The following is a 12,157-nucleotide window of genomic DNA, read 5'->3' as shown; positions in this document are numbered from 1 at the left end:
CTTTTCTGTCTTTTTTTTTCTATTGTTTTTTCTTATTTTGTATTTAGTTTAAAAAAATTTTTAAAGAAATTACAAAAAAGGATGGATTAAAATAAACTTGGGAAGACTGAGTAAAATAAGCAGAACCAGGAGAATAATTCATATAGTAGCATAAAAATAATTTTGAATGCCTTAAGATGTCTGAATAATGCAGTGACCCAACCATGATTCCAGAGGAATCATGTGCTATGTATCCTGACAGAGAAGTGATGGATTTAATATGTAGAATGAGACATACATAGACTATGGGAGATTTGATTTGCTTCACACATACACACACATACATACACACACACACACACACACACACATACACACACACACACACACATACACATGCTGCAATCTGCCCACACTCACTAGATACCTTTCCATTGCCTTTCAGTGATCCTCTACTTCAATTCTAAAAAACACTGGCTATCTATAATGTAAAACTCCCCCAAACCACTTTTTAATCTGCTGTTATCAGCAAGGACACCGGCTAATCATTCTAGTTAGAATTATGTAACATAGTGACCTTGAAAGTTAGTTTTACATATATTGGTTAACCTGCCATCTGGGGGAGGGGGTGAGAGGAAGGAGGGAAAAATTTGGAACAGAAGGTTTTGCAGTTGTCAATGCTGAAAAATTACCTATGCATATATCTTGTAAACAAAAAGCTATAATTAAAAAAAAATGAAATGAATGAAAAAAAAAAAAAAAGAAAGTTTTAGAATTAGGGAGACTTGGAATTGAATTCTGCCTTTGATATTTGCTAACTTTGTGACTTTAGGCAATTTACTTAAACTCTCTGAGCCCAGTTTCCTCATCTACAAAGAAGGGTAATAACTGTAGTACCTGTCTCACAGGGTTGACATCAAGTTTAAAGTGACAACGTCCTAAGTGAAGTGAGCAGAACCAGGAGATCATTGTATATGGCAACAATAATTTTATATGATGATCAAGTCTGATCTCTTCAACAATGAGATGATTCAGGTCAATTCCAATGATCTTGTGATGAAGAGAGCCATCTACACCCAGGGAGAGAGAGGACTGTGGGGACTGAGTGTGGATCCCAACATAACATTCTCACTTTTGTTGTTGTTTGTTTGCATTTTGTTTTTTTATTCATTTTCTTTCCTTTTTAGTCTGATCTTTCTTGTGTAGCAAGAGAACTGTACAAATATGTTTACATATATTGGATTACTTACCATGTAGGGGAGGGAGTGGGAAGGAGGGGAAAATTTGGAACACAAGGCTATGCAAGGATCAGTGTTGAAAAAGTATCTGTGTATATATATATATATATTGAAAATAAAAAGCTTTAATAATGAAAAAAATGACATTATGGATATAAAGCACTTTGCCACACTTAAAATATTTTTATTGATATGAAGAACTCCCAAATAAGGAAATCCCTTCCTCTGCAGTGTGACATCTCTGTAACTATAGTTCAAGAATTGCCTTGAGCAATAATTTCATTAAGAACAAATAGGTGGAAACTGAATGTAAATCAACACATGCTATGTTCATTTTTTCCCTTTTTGTTTTATTTTTTTTCCTCTCATGGTTTTTCCATTTTATTCTGATTTTTCTCTCCAAATATGATTCATAAAGAAATGTGTATTAAAAATTAATATACATGTATAACCAGAAAAAAATTTTTTTAAAAGAACAAATAGGAAGATAGGAAGAGATATTTTCTAGAACATGATAAAAAATAATAAAATTCATTTAGAAAAATAAGATATTTGGAATACCAAGGAAAATATTTTTTAGGAAAAGAAGTAGAGATGAAGGAGAATCATGGTGCTTCAAAATGTCAATCTGTATTATAAAGTAGTAATAATCAAAAACACCTGGGGTTGGTAAAATTAGGGTAGATCAATAGAACAGACAAGGGAGAATCAGGGACGATGGAATTTAATAACTCAATGATAAAGCAAAAAATATAATAAGGAAAGAACGTCCCATTTGCTAACATGACAAAAATGTCCATACTCTTTGATCCAAAGATCCCACTCTTAGATTTACATCTCAAAGAAGTCATTGATAAGAAGAAAGTACTATATACTCCAAAATATTTATAGCAACACTTTTTGATAGCAAAGAATTAGAAACAAAGTAAATGCTCATTTAGTTAGAAACAAAGTAAACTGTCCATTTACTAAACAGATTGGGGTTTTTGTTGTTCAGTCATTTTAGTCATGTCCAACCTTCCATGACCTCATTTGGAGTTTTCTTGGCAGAGATAACAGGAATGGTTTGCCATTTTCTTTTCCAATTCATTTTAAAGATGAGGAAACTGAAGCAAATGGGGTTGAGTGACTGCCCAGGGTCACATCTAGTAAGGATCTGAGGCGATATTTGAACTCAGGAAAAAGTGTCTTCCTCACTAGAGGCCTGATACTCTAGCCACTGTGCCACCTAAATGCTCAAATTATGGTACATGAATAGAATATTACTGTTTAATAAGAAACAATGAATACAAAGAATATAGGGAAATTTGGAAAGAATTTACATGAAATTGATAATGAAGAACACACAATACATACAAGGACTATAACAATATAAATAAGAACCATTATAAAGCAATCATGAATAAATGTTGACAGAAAGAACAAACATAACCCCAAAGAATAAATATGAGAAGACAATCCTCACCCTCATACTTCACAGGTGTGTGTGATACATTTCACATATGCTCAAACTATTGTCAGTTGGGATTTTTTTTTTTTTATTCTTTTTTTCTTTTTAAAAACTAAGTATTTCATGTGTGGGGTGCCATTTTGTTTTGCCCATATAGGTGATATGTGTCTATATGAGTCTATAGATGTGGCAGAAAAGATATTTTTATAGCTTCTCCTTTCCCAACTCCTCTCCAAGGAGGACTGATTCCTGCCAGGAAGGAAAGCCGCCTCCTGCTAGGGCCAAAGGCTAGCCACTCTGCTCTCCTCAGAGAGAGAAGATACTGGCTTAGAATTAGATCTGCCTCCCTAAATACTGTTAGTCAAAGGAAAATAATTTTCTGGTTTAAGTAGCACTTAGCTAATTGCAAATAATTTTTTTTGTCCAAGTGGACAGCAAAAAGACAACTGAGGAATTTTATTGTTATGCCCTGAATAAAATATTTATGGCCACCCCCCTTCTTTGCCATTAGGATTGGGAGAATTGAGTCAGAATATGAGCTTTGATCATACCATTGTATCATAAACTCCAGGTGCTTTATCTCAATCCTTGCCAGGATAATTCCCCCTCTGTTTGAGTATTGCCCCTCACCTCGATGCCCTGCCCTCAACCTTATCTTGACCCCCTAAGTTGTCAGGATTAAGTTAGGATCCTTTCCTGGAATTATGGAATTATGTCTTTCCTCCCAGTGTCCTAGCCCCTCTTATCTGCCTTTGTTTCCCCTAGAAGATTGTATATTCAGGTTATGTATTTGCAAATCCTAGTTTGCTAAAACCCTATATAAGTTCCTGCCTCAGTTCCTCAGTGCTGAATGATTTGGACAAGTCCCATTTGATCGGCTAAACTCTCCATATTAAAGATTAAAAACCAATCTCTGTCTTGCCTCAGTTTCTCTGATATTACAATATGAGACAATATAGCACAAAATATAGAATGAATGAGCTCTCTTTTTGAGTAGTAACTTAGTTCAATCAAATGAGAGAGTCTCAGATCTCACCTAAATGGAAATTCACTGAAGATTAGTATAGTGGGGGCAACTAGGTGACATAGTGGATAGAAATCTGGTCTCAGACACTTAACCTTTCCTTGCTGTGTGACCCTGGGCAAGTCACTTAACCCCAATTGCCTCAGCAAAAAAAAAAAAAAAAAAAAAAAAAGATTAGTATAGCAAGCTGGAAATGGGGACATGATAGAAAACTCTTGGACAGTCCACCAGTGCCATGCCAGGAAACTGAATCGCTTCCATTTGAATTCTTAGGAAGATTGTAAAGATCTCCCATAGCAGAATAAGATACCAGACTGAGGCCCTTTCTCAAACTTATCTGCCAAGCATTCCAACTACTGCAGAGAGCACAATTCCATAGGGAAGGCCACACAAATGCCAAATGTATGTTTGCCAAAAAAAATTTATTTTATGGAGAACTCACACAGGGCAAGCACTCACAAGGTGGCCAGAAAAAGTGATACAAGGACACTTTTGAGACATCTCTTAAGAACTTTAGATTCAACCCACATGTGCAAAAATGTTTGTGGCAGCCCTTTTTTGCAGTGACAAGGACCTGGAGACTGAGTGGATGCCCATCAGTTGGGGAATGGCTGAATAAATTATGGCATATGAATCTTATGGAATACTATTGTTCTATAAGAAAAGATCAGCAGGATGATTTCAGAGAGGCCTGGAGAGTCTTACATGAACTGATGCTGAGTGAAATGAGCAGAACTAGGAGATCATTGTACCTGACAACAAGACTATATGATGATCAATTCTGTTGGATGTGGCTTTCTTCAACAATGGATGATTCAAAGCCAGGTCCAATAGACTTGTGATGAAGAGAGCCATCTGCACCCAGAGAGAGAACTGTGGGAATTGAGTGTCGATCATAACATAGTATTTTGACTTTTTGTTGTTTGCTTGCATTTTGTTTCTCATTTTGTTTTAATTGTATGAATATGTTTGCATATATTGGATTTAACATTTATTTCTACCATGTTTAACATATATTAGATTACTTGCCATCTAGGGGAGGGGGTGGGGAAAGGGGGGGAATTGGAACACAGGGTTTTGCAAGGACTAATATTGAATAATTGTCATCATTGAAAAATAAAAAGCTTTAATTAAAAAAAAAACCCAACAACTTTAGAATCAATCATATGACATGGGAGACACTGGCACAGGACCACCCAGCATGATGCCCTCATCAAGGTGGTAATGTATTCTATGAGCAAAACAGAATTGAATTAGCCCAAAAGAAACACACGATGTGAAAAATTAGAGAAGCTACTCCAAATGTTCATAGAGGCTATTTGTGTCCAACCTGTGGCAGAGCACTGTGAGCTCATATTTGTGACTTGGCTAACAGTGATGCCATTTTGGTTCTCTTTGAGGAGGATACCAACCAAGCAAGCATATAACTCACTTTGAAATCTTGAGTTGTCACCCTCTTTTTTCTGGAAAATGGGCTACATAGCCTAGATGACTTCTTTCAGTTCTGATATGCTGGCCTAGCATTCAAAGTGCTGCTTATGCTCACTTCAGTAACTCAGATCATCTGCACATTTATCCATATGGGTTGTTTTCCTGACATAGATTGTAACCTCTCTGCATAATCCTTCCTCCTTGGCCACCTAAATCATTAGGTCCTGGAATTCTGATAGGTGAATTTTTGCTATATCTTAGCCAGAATTAGGTCTTTATTTTCAGGAATTACTAAACTATACCATCTCAACTCAGACTACTTTCTTTACCCTCTCCCACCAAAACCACATGAACTCTGCCCTTGGGATCCTGAGCTCTGATAGTCTTTCTCTTGAATTCCCAGAACTAGGTCTCCAAATCGCATCCCCTTATTTTCCAGATCATGTCCACCTTCTTCCTTGCACTCCTCAATTTCTCCCTAATTATTCCTTGTCTGTGTATCTCCAATGTTTAAAGGATTTCATAAACACTTTTTTCATTCATCTATTCCTTATTTTAGGATGTTTATAAATTTCTGTGGCCAAAATGATTCTTTACTGAATGATCGACCTTTTCTGGTGGTGGTCCTTCTATTAAAGGTAATTGATTCTCAGGCTCCTATTAACAAGCCCATATTCACAGCTTGCTGGCTTGGTGGTCTGCATGATCTTGTTTCACTGACCTGGCTTTCAAGGGCTACTTTCATCCTTTGGTGAGGCATCAGAAATCTTTAATGGAATAAGGAGGTGGAAAGGCACCTGGGACACAGCAGATTGGAGTTAGCCATTTACCTTTAGTCCACAGACAATTCTTTAAAGACCATAACCTTCAAATGAGGTGCAGATCTGCCTTGGGGGAAGGAGCCTTTCTCAACAAAGGTCTCAATGCAGATGAAATCACATATCTCATTTAAAAAAAAAACAAAAAACTATTCAGTACTTTCTTGTTTATTCAATTTAATTAATGTCATTTGCAAAGCCATCTTTTAAAAAAAAAAAAACATCTCATTTAGTGGTTGAAATTGAAGCTCACTTTTTTATCTTCTGCTAAATCAAGCCAGTTTCCTGCTTGGGTCACTCAAGAAAAACACATTAGATGCCTATAAGTTAAAAAAAACCAACCCTGCTTTCCCCATATGGACATGCATTAGTTTACTCAGATCATAAGTCATTTGGATTTCTCCATTTCCCATCCTCCCAACTCAACCCAGTGATTAATGAATACTTGAAGGAATATTTAGGGTTTTCTCCAATGACTAATAGCTATTGGAAAGTCAAGTCTTCCCAAGGATATGACAATAATTAAGCTCTTGAAAAGCTTTATTTTAGTGCATCAGCATGTTCACTATTCACATTGGTTACCACACTGAAGAACTGCTACCCTGTTACATTACTCACCTGGAATTTACTCCAAAGCAAACAAATCAAAATACATTGTTGTAATTGAGAAAGATAAATGATTGCTGCATCCTGGAGCTTCCCTGTCCATTTCTATGAAGAGAGGAAGTGGGAAAAAGCCTCAGGACCTATAAAGTTCCTGATAATACTGTTTCAAGACTTGATTATTAAAAAGTTTTAAAGTTTCAGCTATTTGAGGCTAGTGGAGAATGAGTCATTCTGGAGAGCTAGATTGTCCAGATAGTTGAAGGCTTGCTCCTTTAAAGACCAAAACTTTAATTGTAACTTGAGTGGAAAATCTATCCTCTGTGAGGTTGATGGCTCATTAAGGCACAAAAGCAGCCGATTTTTTTATGCTCACATAAGGCAAGCTCCATCAGGTCCTAGTGAATGAGAAAGGCTTAGAATATGCATTTAGTAATGTACTATATTACCTATGGACTAAGACTATCTAACTTCCAAGGATCTCATCAGGAAAAGGCTGGTCACACAAATTCCTGGATTCTAATTAAAAAGGCATGGATAGGATTGAGATTTGTACTCAAGTGATGAAATCCTAGACCTTTAAAATACTAAGGTTAATACCCAGGGTTCCATTCTTCAAAATATATTAAGGTATGTATTTTGTCATTCAGACCACATGAATGGGGTTACTTACCTGAAGGTGAAATACCTACGAGAAAACTAAGGACTTCCAGATTTGCAAACCTAAGCATATAAAGTCATAATAGTTGCCAGAATCATAGACCATTTTAATGGATTCTATTAGCTCTATCATCACTTCCCTCTAACTAGTGGACTGTCTCAGAAACAGAACTTGAACATATCTTATTATTTTGTCATAGATTAGAACTGAAAGAATACTTAGAAATCATCTACTAAAATCTGCCTTTTAAACATGGGAAAATGAAGCCCAGAGGTATTGTCGCTTAATCAAGTTCACAAATCAAGTATTTGTATTAAATACCTATGTGCTAGCTACTACACAAGACACTAGGGAATACCAAAAAAACATATGAAACAGTTCCTACACTCAAAAAACCTACATCCTATCAAGGGGAGATAAGTAGTATACATTTAAGTATATACAAAATAAAGTAATTTGAGGAGAATGGAAGTACCAGCATTTGGGGGAGATGAGTATCAGAAAATATTTCACGTAGTATAGGTCGTTATATGGGCTAAACTTGGAAATAAAACTAGAGAGATGTAGAGGGAGATTGATCCTAGAAGTAAAAGGAAGATATTGGAGATTGCTGAGCAAAGAGAAGTGATATGGTCAGACTTTAGAAATACCACTTCGACTGCAGAGACCATTGTCTAAGCCAGAGATGATAAGAGTTTAAAAAACTAAGGAGAGGCTGTGAAAGAATAATGGAAGTTAGATGGTGGTGAGACAAAATTAGTAAAGCTCAGCAAATTATGGTGGGAGTGTGTATGTGTGTATGCAGAGTCAAAATGACTTTGAGGCTACAAACCAGATACTGAAAGGATAATGGTACCATTGAGTGAAAAAGGGGAGTCCAAAGAGGGTTAGTTTGGAAGAAAAAAGAATTGCTTTGTACATGTTGAGCTTGAGATGAATATGGAAGAGTCTGAAATGTCTAATAGGCAAATTATTGATGCAGGACTAGGGCTCAAAACACAAAAGTGTGGCTAGCTAAGTTGATTTAGGATAACTAAATTCATGAGAATCAATGGTGTTATAAAGAATACATAAAAAGAAAAGGGACACAAATAAAGAGCTTTGGAAAATACATAAATATGACTAATACATAAGACTAACCAATGAAGGAAACTGAGGAGTGAGCAGACAGGAACATTAATAGGCATTAAAAGCTGAACATATATATATATATATATATATATATATATATATATTTTTTTTTTTTTTTTTTTTTTGCTGAGACAATTGGGGTTAAATGACTTGCCCAGGATCACACAGCTAGGGCATGTTAAGTGTCAGATCAGATTTGAACTCAGGTCCTCCTGACTTTAGGGGTGGTGCTCTATCCACTGCACTACCTAGCTAGCTGCCCTTGAGCAGGGATTTAAAATAAAAAAATTCTTACTCAAAACCCAATGGTACTCTTTCCACCATACTACCTTGTCTCTCATGACGGTGTATAGCTTATTTGCTACTCAGTATGAGACCCAGTCTAGGAGATCAGTACCAACCCCAAGCCAACTTTGTTCAAGTTCACAGGTACATTAATAAGCATCCAAATAGTCGCATGTCTTCATTCTCTCCTTAGCCTCACCAAGTTTCTTTCACCAAAAATGGAGATAACCAATCACAGCATACTATTAAATAGTGTCATCTTCACAATTAATATTCTTTGTTAGGGTCGAGGGCAAATCTCAAGAGCAGAGTATGAGGCACTCAGAGGCTTACTTTGCCTGAGCCCAACAGGGCATAGACGGCATTAAGCCTCATCCAATGAGGTGGAAGCCCTCCTCACTCTTGATTAATTATGCACCTGATTCTGACACTCTGACACATGACCTGGGGACTATAGAAAAAGGGGTTACAGAAAGGGGAGGAGTAAATTAGATTTATTATGCTTTAGGATTAGAGCATTAGGATATAAGGAACTCTATGTAGTGAAGTAATGTAGTGAATAAAGATTTGTTGCTGTATATTCATGTATATAGAGTGTTCCATTCAGATTGAAGCTGAGAGGTCCGAAGACTAGGTGAAGGTAAGACGCTAGTTGACCCTGCTGAGGTGAGCAGAGGAAGTTAATGGTTCTTGATAAAGAGACAGGGAAAATAGTCAGAGACACACATTAATTTCCTGCCTTTTCAAAATATTTTTATGAAAAACTCAGGGACCTGAATTCCTCCTAACCCTATTGCAACACTAAAATCTTCATACTAAATGTTTAATCCCTTTTCAATACTAAAGGCCTCTGATTGCCCAAGAAGTTGTTCCATTTTAATAGTAAGAGTTACTTTAGATATTTTCCTAACAGATAATTGGGGGAGATGGAATAATTTCAATTCAACGAGATAGACACTTAGTGTTCAGGTTGTTAATTTTTTCTCATTAACTTTTGCTTAACCAATTGTAAAGGCAACCTCAATTAGAAACAGACCAAAGAATAATTAGGAATTACTAATTTGGTAAAGTTGATGATTCATATCAGAATCTCTCTTCTTCAGGTAGGCTCTGACATGATGGGTTAAGTTCAAATTTTCATGTCCATTCTTACAATGTTTAATAACTACATATAGAAAGAATGAAATGCCAAGAATTTAACACATTCTAAACAAATAGGCTGATCAGGGATCATAGGGACAAGAACAAAAATGCCAGGTAACAATGAACCTACTTCTTTTAAGGGTCATGTCCTTTCTGGGTATAGTTATTTTCTTTTAACCATTACTCAGGATAAACATATAAAAACCTAACCAAATACCAGATTATTTGTGTTGTTATATTAGATATAACCGAGACATTTCCCTTGAATGCAAAACATATTCCAGTGTGCTATACATTTTGGTTTTTTTAAGAGACAATCAAGGTTGATGGCTTGCCCAGGGTCACACATAGTCAATGTCTAAGGCTGGATTTGAACTTGGGTCCTCCTGACTCTAGGGCTGGTACTCTATCCACTGTACCAATTAGCTGCTGTCAGCTTGGTATACTGTTGAGTAAGGTGATTTGGATTCCTGGCTCTGCCACTTATAAACATGAAAACCATAAGCTCTTTGAGCCTGTTATCTCATTTATAAAAACCACACAAAGATTGTGAGGAAAATGTTGTATAAGCTTTGACACAACAGTGTTAAACACATGAGGTATTATTCCCCTGTAAGAGGTTAGCTGGCACCAGATACTTAAAAATCATAGGCTTAGTCACTAAAAAAAGGTAAACAATGCACTGTTATCTGGCTAAAGATCTGTGTAAAGTCACAAAGGAACAGCTTAAATGTCAGGGTCTGAGAACTTTGAGATTCAATTCAATTTCACAAGCATTTATTAAATGTCTATTATCTGCTAAGCACCACTACTAGTGGCAACACAAAATCAAAAAACAAATTAGTCTCTGCTCTTCAATAATATTACATTTCCTTACACTACGGTGAGCTTCCTTTACATTTGATCCACCAAATACTATTAATAAAAAACAAAAACAAAAACAAAAAACCAATGCTTTTATGAGAAGTTTATATTTTGTAATAATAGAAGCAGTGCATTTTCGGTAAAAGGAAAAAGGCTAAGGAATTAAGAAAACCTCATTTTTGAACTGATAAGACAATCACAAAATATCACAGTATACACATTGCAGAATGAATATGATCTACTCAGAAAAGTAAATCATTTGAATAAAACTGATGGTTTAACAAGATGCTATTTTAAGTTTTGGAAAAGTCATAGGTTACTAGAGGTTAAGTGGATGAGTAAGAATTATATAAATCCAAACAAATAGTTTTAGTATCAAGAGTCAAGAACTTGGAAATTGGAGACATAAAGGTTTAAATATCTACAGAAGTATGATCCAGGAAATGTTCTGTCAAACACTTGCAAAGCCAAGAATGTATAAAGATTGAGCAAAAGATTTAGAGACTTCCTACAAAAGGCAGGTGGCCATGAGAAAGGAAAGTTTGGCAATATTCAATAATGAGACACATGGTAGTTTTCATATTAAGTACGCAAGCTGCTTCTAATCATTTTTAAGAAATGTCTCTACTTGTTTTTAAAACCAGAAAGCTCTTTACAAAAATTCATATCCAAATATTTTTAAATGCTTCTAAACTATTATTTTATTCCACCCATGCATCAAACTTGGCATCACAACTCAGCATGTGATGGACTATCATACCTGAGAAAGAAGCATCTGACAACTTCAGGGGCTAACTATGGATCAGTTTCCACACCTCCAAATCCTATATCACAAGTAACATCACTTTTTATAGCATTAATCTTTTTGTCCAATTTCACACAAAACTAAGTCCACGTACCATTTTTAAAGTCACTTTTAAAGGTTCCTTTCCTAATGATAAATGAGGACAGATATTTTTGTGTGATAATTAGCATTCCTATTTATCTATAGTAATACTGAAGCAGAAACTTCTGTTCAAATTATCTGTTTTGTGTTTCTATTAACCACCAAACAAGATTTTAATTAAAATAGATATACCTTAGGAAGAGAGCAACTGTAAAGTAAAATGTCTAAGTATATTATCATCATCAGTGTCCACAACAACTCAGGTATGGTGTAGAAAGTTGCAAAGCTTACTACACAAATTCTAAAAGCAAAAAAAAAAAAAAAAAACAAATTTTCAAATAACAATGTAACTGGATAAGCCCTCTGTGTGAGTATAAAAATGTGAAGGCACAAGAAGTTACCAAAACAGGCTTAATTCTTGAGTGTCACTATTGGAGCCAAGCCATTTTCACATTTGCCACAGGACAGCCTAAGGCACAGACAAAGGAGAAGGAAAAATAAGGTAGTAAAAAGGAAGAAGATAAAGCAAAAGAAAATAGGAGGAGAAAGAAAGGGTGTTTTCCCACAAAAAAAGAAGCATCTGGAAAATTTTTAAACATAACTTATTGCTCCAATACTATAGGTGCCACAGTCTGTCAACCCTT

The sequence above is a fragment of the Sminthopsis crassicaudata genome, chromosome 2, assembly GCF_048593235.1.
Source record: "Sminthopsis crassicaudata isolate SCR6 chromosome 2, ASM4859323v1, whole genome shotgun sequence".
NCBI classification, from domain to species: domain Eukaryota; kingdom Metazoa; phylum Chordata; class Mammalia; order Dasyuromorphia; family Dasyuridae; genus Sminthopsis; species Sminthopsis crassicaudata.
The sequence above is the reverse complement of the archived record's forward strand: the minus strand, read 5'-3'. Positions refer to the sequence as shown.